Genomic DNA, 12,500 nt, shown 5'->3' on the forward strand with positions numbered 1-12,500 from the left:
ATGTATGTTCCATAAGAAAAGAAATTGCAATTTTTACTTCAATTTTTACTTCAATTTTTCTATAAAATTGTTTCCGATTCACCAAACCAATTCTTATCTCTTTCTGAAAGAATAAATAAAAAGAATAAGAAAAAATACTGAAATTCTTAATTTTTCCAAAATTTATCTCATTGAAATAATTAAAAATTAAGAATGGGTTTAGTTGGTTAAATTAAAAAAGTTAATAAAATAACTAGGTAACGAAGTTATTTTATTAACTAAATAAAGATATTTATAAAAATAAAAAAAAAAAAGTGGAATCATTTTACTTTCTATTCATAATTCATTTTTATATTTCTTTAAAACAAAGATGAAACAGCTCTCTTGTTCCATAATTAACTGATTGAGTGAATTCCAATGAAAACCTATGTTTATAAGAAATTATCGAATAGTCCTTACTTCATATAGAACTAAAATTCTAATGACTATAAATTACCTAAGTTTTAGAATGTCTTGTTTAAGAGACTCAGTATTTTTTGTTTTGATTGGAATTCCTTTCCTTTATGGAATACCATTCTGAACTTAATTAACTATTTTCATTTTCCCTTCTTTTTATCCCCCCGTCTTATCTTATATGGGGGATAGGCTTCCATACCATATATCTATATATGGAGTATACTTGATATATAAATAGATATAAATAGATTTAAATGAGAAACCCTTCTATATATTCTATATTATTAAAAAAAAAGTATAAAATATATAAAGAAAAAATGTTAAAAAATTCTTGTTGTCTTATCCGCATTAGACAAAATGAAGTAAAAAATAATTCAAAATTTAAGTATCTTTCAGTATCTAAGTATAAATACTAATAAAAAGAAGAAAGAAGGATTGATTTGCAGCAATAGATGTCTTTCACATACAACTAGAAAAAAGTAATTTCCTTTTTGAATGGCAGTTCCAAAAAAACGTACTTCAATGTCAAAAAAGCGTATTCGTAAAAATATTTGGAAGAAAAAGACTTATTTTTCCATAGTACAATCTTATTCTTTAGTAAAATCAAGATCATTTTCGAGCGGTAATGAGCATCCAAAACCAAAGGGTTTTTCTGGGCAACAAACAAATAATAAGATTTTGGAATAATATGAATTGACTTATCAAAAAAGAATTCCAATTATTTAATAATTTGGATTCTTCTTTGAATGTACTTTTATGTGTCGAATTACTCGGTACAATATTCTTAGAACAAAAAACCCCTCTTATCTTATATATACAAGAAAAAAAAAGTTTTGTTTGGTATACTGTGTGCTAAGTATTCTTTTCCTATCAATGAACTTTTCATAATTTTCCTAATAGAATCCTCATATTCTATTAGGAAAATTATGAAAAGTGGAGTATTCTTACAATAGGACTTACAACTTCCACCTATCTTCTCCAAAATCATAAGGTTAGTAAATCTTATTAATAAGAGCATAAAGACTTTCATTCTAGAAATTTTTAAAAAATCCAAAAAGCCTTTTCTATTTATCCATTTTATTTTAATTTCATCATTAAATAGAAACCCTTTGGATTTTTTTCATTGTATTGAAAGAATTTTCAAAATGTAAAGGGGAAATTAATTAGAAAAAATTAGTTCTATAATTGCAAGTTAGAAAAAAGAAGTTCCAACTCTTTCAAGCAGTGTTTGTGTTTCTATTGGGCAAAGCAAGAGTTTATTGTAAAAAAAAAAAATGGAAACGATACTACCAAACGAAGTCTATTTTAATGAAAACTCTAATGTTCCTAAATTTTATGGACTTTCCCAATATCGACGATTCCCAAGATAATAGCTATTATTCTTTTAAGTTACCTATTATTTGAAGTTAGCCGCCATGGTGAAATTGGTAGACACGCTGCTCTTAGGAAGCAGTGCTCAAGCATCTCGGTTCGAATCCGAGTGGCGGCATTCTTGAAAAAGAATACAATAGATTAGAAATCAATTCGAAATTTACAATTTTGTAATGGGACCTTCCCCTTATGCTATTTGCAACTTTAGAACATATACTAACTCATATCTCTTCTCAACGATTTCAATTGTGATTACGATTCATTTTATAACCTTATTAGTTCGTGAACTTGGAGGATTACGCGATTCGTCAGAAAAAGGAATGATAGTTACTTTTTTCTCTATAACAGGATTCTTAGTTTCTCGTTGGGCTTCCTCGGGACATTTTCCATTAAGTAATTTATATGAGTCATTGATCTTCCTTTCATGGGCCCTGTATATTCTTCATACCATTCCTAAATACAGAACTCTAAAAATGATTTAAGCACAATAACTACGCCAAGTACTATTTTAACGCAAGGCTTTGCCACATCGGGTCTTTTAACTGAAATGCATCAATCCACGATACTAGTACCTGCTCTACAATCTCAGTGGTTAATGATGCATGTCAGTATGATGTTATTAAGCTATGCAACTCTTTTGTGCGGATCCTTATTATCTGCCGCTATTCTAATCATTAGATTTCGAAATAATTTCCATTTCTTTTCTAAAAAGAAAAAAAATGTTTTAAATAAAACATTTTTCTTTAGTGATATTAAATATTTTTATGCAAAAAGAAGTGCTTTAAAAAGAACCTCTGTCCCTTCATTTCCAAATTATTACAAATATCAATTAACGGAGCGTTTGGATTCTTGGAGTTATCGTGTCATTAGCCTAGGATTTACCCTTTTAACCGTAGGTATTCTTTGTGGAGCAGTATGGGCTAATGAGGCCTGGGGATCCTATTGGAATTGGGATCCTAAGGAAACTTGGGCATTTATTACTTGGACCATATTCGCAATTTATTTACATAGTAGAACAAATCCAAATTGGAAGGGTACGAATTCTGCACTTATAGCTTTGATAGGATTTCTTATAATTTGGATTTGTTATTTTGGTATAAATCTATTAGGAATAGGCTTACATAGTTATGGTTCGTTTACATTAACACCTAAATGATTACATAAAATAAAACCTTCATGAAATGAAGGTTTTTACTTTTATGTTTTATTTGAGAACCCCTTGAACGCCTTATCAAAGGGTTCTCAAAAATTCGAGATAGATCTAATTATACTTTTTTACTTATTTCTGCATTATATACTTTTTTACTTATTTCTGCATTAATAGAGCAGACGAGTAAAAAAAAGCAAACCTATTTAGGATAATAATTGGATAAGAGAGCCTCTACCCTGTCAACGGATAGGGAGAGAACAAAATCTGGATAAATACCAATTCCTATTACTGGTAAAAAGATACAGATTAAAATAAAGAGTTCTCGTGGTCCAGAATCCACAAAATTTGCGTTTGGAACATTAAATAGCTTGTATCCATAGAACATCTGGCGTAACATAGATAATAAATAAATAGGAGTTAATATCATTCCAATTGCCATTACAAAAGTAATTAGTGTTTTTGGCATTAACAGAAATTTTGGACTAGTAATTAGTCCAAAAAATACTACTAATTCTGCGACAAAACCACTCATTCCTGGTAAGGCAAGAGAAGCCATTGAAAAGCTACTAAACATGGTAAAAATTTTAGGCATTGGGATAGATATTCCCCCCAGTTCTTCGAGATAAACAAGACGCATTCTATCAGAAGCGGTTCCTGCCAAGAAAAAAAGTGTAGCACCAATAAATCCATGGGATAATATTTGTAAAATAGCTCCATTGAGTCCAATGTTGGTTATGGAACCAATTCCTATAATTATGAAACCCATGTGAGATACAGAGGAATAAGCTATTCTTTTTTGAAATTTCGTTGACCAAGAGAAGTTGAAGCTGCATAGATTATTTGGATCGCTCCTATTATTACTAACCAGGGCGAAAATAGATAATGAGCATGAGGTAACAATTCCATGTTGATCCGAATCAATCCATATGCTCCCATCTTTAATAATATTCCCGCTAAAAGCATACATGTACTATAATGTGCTTCCCCATGGGTATCTGGTAACCACGTATGTAGGGGTATAATCGGCAATTTGACAGCATAAGCAATAAGGAAGCCAAAATATAAAAGTATTTCCAAGGTTGCAGGGTATGATTGATTAATTAATCTTTCCAAATCTAATCCTGGTTCGTTGGAACCATATAAGCCCATACCCAGAACTCCGATTAAGAAAAAAATGGAACCGCCTGCAGTATACAAAATAAACTTTGTAGCTGAATATAGACGCCTCTTCCCCCCCCACATGGATAAAAGTAAGTAAACAGGAATTAATTCTAACTCCCACATGATAAAAAAAAGTAAAAGGTCTCGCGAAGAAAATAATCCTATTTGACCACTATACATTGCGAGCATCAGGAAATAGAATAATCGCGAATTCCGTGTAATTGGCCAAGCTGCTAAAGTAGCTAAAGTAGTGATAAATCCTGTCAATAAAATAGATCCTAATGAAAGTCCATCGATTCCCAATCTCCAGTGGAAATCGAAGACATCTATCCATTTATAATCCTCCTTTAATTGGATTAAGGGATCCTCCAGTTGGAAATGATAACAGAACGCATAAGTCATTAGAAGGAATTCTAATAAACAAATAGATATAGTATACCACCTAACGACTTTGTTTCCCTTATGAGGTAAAAAGAAAATTAATGAACCTGCAAATATCGGCAAAACAACAAGTATTGTTAACCAAGGAAAATAACTCATGATAAAGTGATAAAGACAAGATACGTTTTGACCAGAAAAGCCCGTGCTCGATTATTTCGAGCACAGGCTTCTTCGGTAAAGAGGAATCAGACGATTCGAGTGAAGTTTTTTGTAACGTATCAATAAGATAGAGCCATGCTACGTGTTGTTTCAGGCCCTAAATAAACGCGGACACTTAAAAAATCTGTCGGGCAGGCAGATTCACATCTCTTACAACCCACACAATCTTCGGTTCTCGGCGCGGAAGCAATTTGCTTGGCTTTACATCCATCCCAGGGTATCATTTCTAATACATCTGTTGGACAAGCTCGTACACATTGAGTGCATCCTATACATGTATCGTAAATTTTTACGGAATGTGACATTGGATCTATAAATTTTTCTTTTCAACATAAAATTTTTCGATCTGGTAAAAATGAAATTAGTACTATAATGAGTCATATGTATTGTAGACACCAGACGAAGCAATGGTTTATCCAAACTTCAAAAAAAAAAATCTATTTTTTAATCTGTTTGTGAGAAAGCGTGAAGAGAGCCAAGAGACTTTAATTTTGGATTTCAACAATAAATAAGAAATAAGAAAGAATTTTACGAATTGTACAGACGAATTCGAATTAGCCAATAAATTGGCTATCGTCTTTTCAATATAAATTATTGCAATATTCAAATTGCAATATCAATGAATTACAAATACAAAAATTCATTTAAGTGAAAAAGAATACTATGCAATAATCTACTAAAAAAAATGGATATTCTCAAATAATACTAAGAAAATAGTATTGATTTCTATTTATTTTAATATGTGCGCCTTTGTTTAGAGGATTCTATGTCTAATTATTCAAAAGTCTAATTATTCAATAAATTAGATTGATTGATACGAGTGGATTTCCTATTACGATGGATGGAAGAAAGAATGGATAGTCCAATAGCGGCTTCAGCAGCTGCAAGGGCTATAACAAAAATTGCGAAAATATCTCCTTTTAATTGGCGACTATCAAATAGATCAGAAAATGTTACGAGATTTAGATTAATTGAATTCAGTATAAGTTCAAGACATATTAGAGCTCTAACCATGTTTCGGCTTGTGATCAATCCATAGATACCAATCGAAAATAAATAGACACTCAAAAAAAGTACATGCTCAAACATCATTAACTAACTCCTTATCAATCTCGATTCATTTCAATATGAGGGCAAGAATTGAACCGATTCAATTAATTACAATAGAACAATTACACAACAAAAGAAAAAAAAAAAAAAAAAAAAGGAGGTATTTGTTGGCAGTAGATGGATTTTACTAAATCAAAATTGTGATTCTTTAGTTATTTATTTTAGATTTGCAATTCTTATAATTTGTACTTTTTCTAAGTTTTCTTATTGCCGAGCCATAGTAATTGCACCTATTAAAGAAACTAGAAGAATTATGGAAATGAGTTCAAACGGAAGATAAAAATCGGTTGCTAAATGAATTCCAATTTGTTGAACATTATTTATGAGACCCTGTTCTACTATTTGGTTGATCTTGTAGTCCAAAGAATTCCATACCACGACGTATCTGGGATAGTAGTCATTAGTGAAAAAACAATAGTTATACAAACGAGTGAAGTGAACCCATCTCCAATAGTCCAATAATTCTTATCTTTAGACCATTCTGAGCCATTTACGAACATTACAGCGAATATGATCAAGACATTTATGGCTCCCACATAAATAAGAAGTTGTGCGACAGCTACAAAGTAGGAATTTAATAAAAAATAGAATAAGGATATACAAACAAGAACTAATCCCAGCGAAAAGGCAGAATAAATGGGGTTGGTAAGTAATACTACTCCTAGACCCCCTAGTAGAAGAACAAATCCCCCAAATAGCATAAGAATCTCATGTATTGGTCCAGGTAAATCCATTATGGATAAAAAGAAATTAATAGTATAAAATTTTTCATGAACTGACTAAAACTAAAGGATTCAAGGAAGGAAAAAAGGATTAGGGTATTTTTTTGTGTATAAACTTATAGTTATAAATTATATTATATCACGAAAATCTAGTCTGATTTAAAATAAGAAATAATTTCCAATAAGCAGTAGTTTTTCGTTTTTCTTTATAGTTTAATTTTAAAGTTTAATAAAGAATTATTAGATTTTTATAACAGAAAGACAAAATCAAAGTTTAGTAATCAGTAATCGTTCTTGAATTCGAAGATTTTTCTTTGTTTATTTTACTTTCAGACGAATTCCTAATTGTTTGAATTGTGTAATCTCCCATTATGGAGATTGGTAACCGACTTAAAGCAATTTGATTGTAATTCAATTCATGACGATCATAGGTAGAAAGTTCATATTCTTCAGTCATTGATAAACAGCTTGTTGGACAGTACTCAACACAATTGCCACAAAATATACAAACTCCGAAATCAATACTATAATTAAGCAATTGTTTTCTTTTAATATCCTTTTCAAATCTCCAATCCACAACGGGTAAATCTATCGGACATACGCGAACACATACTTCACAAGCAATACATTTATCAAATTCAAAGTGGATTCGCCCTCGGAAACGCTCTGGTGTAATTGATTTTTCATAAGGGTAGTGAATCGTTATAGGTAAACGATTTGTGTGGGATAAGGTAGTTATGAAACTTTGACCTATGTACCTTGTAGCACGTATTGTTTGTTGACCATAACTCATGAACCCAGTTACCATAGGGAACATATTCATTCTAAATATCTATGAAAAAGATATGTTTCTTTCTCTTGTTTGAGAGAGCTTTTGTGTTGAAAATATTCTTACTATTATTGTATTATCTTATTTATAGTGAAACAAGTTGAGAAGAGGTTGTTAATAAGAGATTGCCCAGGGAAATAGGTAAAAGAAATTTCCATCCAAGATTTAATAACTGATCCATTCTCATCCTCGGTAAAGTCCATCTTATTGTGATAGAAATGAAGAGAAATAAATAAGCTTTAGTTAATGTAATAAATATACCCATTGTCATTTCCAAAATTCCAACTGCTTTATTCATTTGGAAAAAATCAAAAAAGGATATATAGGGAATAGATAAATTCCACCCGCCCAAGTAGAGAACTGTTACAAATAAAGAAGAAACTAATAAATTTAGGTAAGAAACAAGATAAAATAAACCATATTTGATACCGGAATATTCAGTTTGGTAACCTGCTACTAATTCTTCCTCCGCTTCTGGTAAATCAAAGGGTAATCTTTCACATTCTGCCAAAGAAGAAATTAAAAAAACCAGAAAACCTATAGGCTGACGCCAAATATTCCATCCAAAAAAACCGTATTTTGACTGTGCTTCAACTATATCAACTGTACTTGAACTGTTAGATAATCATAGTCGGTGATAACATCACAGTTCCCACCGCTATTTCAAAACCGTACATGAAACCTTAGCTTCATACGGCTTCTCTATGATCAGAAAAAGGAAAGGACTGTTTTGTTCCTAGCCCCGGGGGCGTAGATAGAATTAGATAAAATAAAATAGATTTGAAAGTCCTAAATTAGACCAAAGGAATTCCGTCTGCTAGAATAAGAAAAAGCGCTTCCGAATTGATCTCATCCTTTATAATATAATGAAAATTTTTCTTTGTTCAGTAATAACTTAATCTTGGAATAAAACACTTGTTACTTGTTATAGGAATTCAATTAATAAATGGAAAGAGTTGGGTATTAGTTCATGAGCAATTCTGCATGAATATGGATAGAGGAAGGAAATAATGAAAATTTTTTCTAGTGCACTCCATATCTTTTTTACTATTCTTCTTTCCCCAGGGAGGGGGTATTTAAAAAGAAAAAATGGATAAAGGGTTAATTCGTTCTTGATAGCCATTTCCTTAACAAGTGAATGGGAACATACTCTGGATCGGAATCCGAAGAAAGTACTACTTGATAATTTCTACAAATTGCAAGTCCTTATTATGATTCCTTTTATGGGCAAAAATCTCTAATGTTTTAGATTTTCCATTACTAATCCTTTATGTACTTTAGTGTTCCTAACCCTTCACTAACTTTTGGTGGATTCTTCTTATGGATTATTAAGTTATAGTAATAACTAGGAGTATTCTAGTAATGGAATTCCATATCGTGAATCCTTTATTCTTGGCCGCTTCAAGATATGATGACTAATTAAAAAATATCAACCTTGGGATAAAGAGTTTACACTGCTTATGTTTACTTCCACTTTTTTCTTGTACGTAGGAAATGAGATTTTTTCTTTTTACTACAAATTTATAAGCTGTTTTGTTTCACTCATATAGCTATCTAGTTTAACTTACCAACCCAAATACTAAATAAGAAAAGGAATATAAATAGTTAATGGATTTTATAGGAAAAAGATCTATTTTAACGAATCACACGTAGAGATATTGCTAGCACACAAAAAGTTAATGGTATTTCATAACTAATGGATTGAGCAGCAGCTCGTAGACCGCCTGAAAAAGAATATTTATTATTTGAGCTATATCCTGCCATAAGAAGACCAATAGGAGCTATACTTGAAATGGCAATCCATAAAAAAACACCAATACTAAGATCGGCTAAAACAAAATGATATCCCAAAGGGATAACTAAAAAACTTAATAAAACTGATATGACTGCTATAGAGGGTCCAATGCTAAATAAAGAAATATCTCCTCGGGATGGCAGAATATCTTCTTTAAAAAGTAGCTTAGTCCCATCTGCTATAGCTTGAAGCAGGCCCAGGGGGCCAGCATATTCAGGACCAATACGTTGTTGTATCGACGCAGATATTTCTCTTTCTAACCACACAATTACGAGTACCTCTATTGTTATTCCCAAAAGGAGGGTCAAAATGGGTAGAATCGATATCAGTCCATAGACTTCTTTTAATAATTCCAATTTCGAAAAAGAATTGATAGTTTCTACCTCTACCCTATCTATTATCATTTCAACGATCAACTTCCCCCATAATGATATCTATACTACCTAATATCGTCATGATATCAGCCAATTTCATTTTTTTAACTAGCTGAGGAAGAATTTGCAAATTAATAAACCCGGGTGGACGGATTTTCCATCTCCAGGGGAAAAGGCTATCATCTCCTACTAGATAAATCCCTAATTCACCTTTTGGGGCTTCTACTCTTACATAAAGCTCTTGTCTTGACAATTCAAAATTGGGCGAAGGTTTTTTACCAAGAAATTTATACTCAAAATCATTCCATTCAGAATTATTTTCTTTCTTAAAGCGTCGGACTTCTAAATTTTCATAAGGTCCTCCAGGAATTTTTTCTACAGCTTGTTGAATTATTTTGATGGATTCCCTCATTTCACCAATTCGTACTAAATAGCGAGCTAACGAATCCCCTTCTTTTTGCCATTGGACTTTCCAATCAAATTGGTTGTAAGACTCATAAGGATCTACTTTACGAAGATCCCATTGTATTCCAGAAGCTCGTAACATCGGTCCCGATAAGCCCCAATTTACTGCTTCTTCTCCGCTAATAAAACCTACTCCTTCAACTCGCTCTAAAAAAATTGGATTCTGTGTAATAAGTTGTTGATATTCAACAACTCCGCGTAAAAAATAATCACAGAAATCTAAACATTTATCGATCCATCCATAAGGTAGATCGGCGGCTACTCCTCCGATGCGAAAGTAATTGTGCATCATTCGCATACCTGTAGCAGCTTCAAATAGATCATATATTAATTCTCTCTCTCTAAAAATATAGAAAAAAGGAGTCTGTGCGCCGAGATCCGCCATAAAAGGTCCAAGCCATAGCAAGTGAGAAGCTATCCGGCTTAATTCTAACATAATTACCCTAATATAGCTGGCTCTTTGTGGTATTTGAATATTCTCCAAGAATTCTGGTGCATTTACTGTTATTGCTTCTGTAAACATAGTAGCTAAATAATCCCACCTTGTTACATAAGGTAAGTATTGTATAATAGTTCGGTTTTCCGCGATTTTTTCCATTCCTCTGTGTAAATACCCTAATATGGGTTCACAATCAATAACATCCTCACCATCGAGAGTAACGATCAGTCGAAGAACACCATGCATTGATGGGTGTTGAGGGCCCATATTGACTATCATGAGATCTTTTCTTGTAAGCGGTAGACTCATATCCTTTCTTCCTTAATTCATTATTCCATGAAAATGGATTATTCCATGAATTCCTCAAAGCGAGGCTCATCAAAATGAAAAATCTAAGACTACTATAAGACTACTAAAAAAATAATAAAACAAGAAAAAAATTTGAACGATTAAATTACTGCTCCCGAATATTCAACTGACCGATTAATTTCTTATAACGTACTCTATTTTTCTTTGCCAAATAAGCCAGCAAACGTCGACGTTTTCCCAAAAGTCTTCGTAGACCTCTTTCCGATGAAAAATCTTTTTTGTGTAATTCCAAATGTGAAGCAAGTCTCCGTATCTTATTGGTGAAACTGAATACTTGAAATTCAACAGAACCCCTGTTTTCTTCTTTTTCTTCTTTAACCATAAATCCAAAAATTTTTCTACCTCCTTTCTTTTTCATGTATTTTTCTGATCAGGAAAAATACAAAATTATGTCAGTTATTTTGAAGTTATTCTAATCTCGTACACACACAAATTTGCAATTATTCATCTACTACTGGAATTTGGATTTATTTTATCGATGCAAATTGGATTTGGATAGAAGGGTACATTCTTTCTAATATTTTAGATAGAAGAAATGTTTCTTCTATCTAAAATATTAGAAAGAATTTTGCTGATTTATTTATTGCTATATGCAATTTATGGAATTGATACACCATTTAATTGATATCATTTAGCAAAATGAAACACAGCATATGCATCCATCTTTTGGCTCGAGAATTTCACGGGATAGAGATATGGTATAAGAAATAGACTATTAAGTAACTCTAAATGAATTGTGGATACATCTGTATCCTTAACATACTGAAACGATTGTCATTATTCGTATCAAACCAATAGCGATTCATACAAGCTAAATCTTCTAATCAATGGTGGGCCAATAATGAATTTTTTTGCATATGTATTAAGACGCTTGGCCTGATTTCGAAATTGTCCAGAGTTTTATATGTTGTTTTCATTGCAAAATGATGGGTCTCCTTCCATAACTTTCCAATTACGAGTACGAGAATTGAAAGACATGAAAATTCTCAATTCTCTACGGCGTCTAGTAGATAGAAACAAGAAAATCAGAAGAATCTTTCTCTCTATTCACTATCATTCCGCGTCTTCGACTTCTATTAGTTTCTTTTCTTCTTTAATGCAATAGCTATAGTTTGATATAAGAATCCATTTCTCAAAGTAATGGAAACCATTCTCTTATAGGAAATGGTTCGAAAATCGCTATTCCACCTTTTAGGTATCGTGAAAAGTGATACCTGTGAAGATCGTGCATTTCAGTCAAATTCAGATCCGTTTTTCGAGTCCATGATATAATATAACCAAATTGGATAGATCTTCCACCTGTTTAGCTAAGAAAGAATAGATACAGAGGTGGATAATAGATCGATATGAAGATCATGAGCTGCCCCATAATGAAATCGCCAGTAGTCGCGAATATCTCCTTCTTCCCTAATCCAAGATTGGAGAAAGAAGATCTAAGAGGGACCTATGGAGAATGTAGTCAGAAATCCATAATAGAGTCCGACCACAACGACCGAATTAATTATCCTCATCGAGAAACTTAGACTACTAAATAGAAAAGATTTGAAAATCATGGCATGGGTCTCCTTTTTTTCTTTCTTTAGAGTTTTCTATATGCACAATTTCTCGATGTTTCGATGAGAATTTCTTGACTTTCCATATATAGAAAGAGATAGACTATAAATGACATCTCTTATGTCA

The 12,500-nt window shown here is 32.0% G+C and overlaps 1 non-coding gene across 1 annotated transcript; it reads left to right on the forward strand.

The window, feature by feature from the left end:
- The first annotated feature begins 1,844 nt into the window (after positions 1–1,844).
- On the forward strand, positions 1,845–1,924 carry TRNAL-UAG (transfer RNA leucine (anticodon UAG)). The gene has a single exon. It is a non-coding gene; the product is annotated as a tRNA-Leu (tRNA).
- Positions 1,925–12,500: the final 10,576 nt, after the last annotated feature.

The sequence above is a fragment of the Triticum urartu genome, unplaced genomic scaffold, assembly GCF_056163025.1.
Source record: "Triticum urartu cultivar PI428250 unplaced genomic scaffold, HENAU_Tu73 scaffold2, whole genome shotgun sequence".
NCBI classification, from domain to species: domain Eukaryota; kingdom Viridiplantae; phylum Streptophyta; class Magnoliopsida; order Poales; family Poaceae; genus Triticum; species Triticum urartu.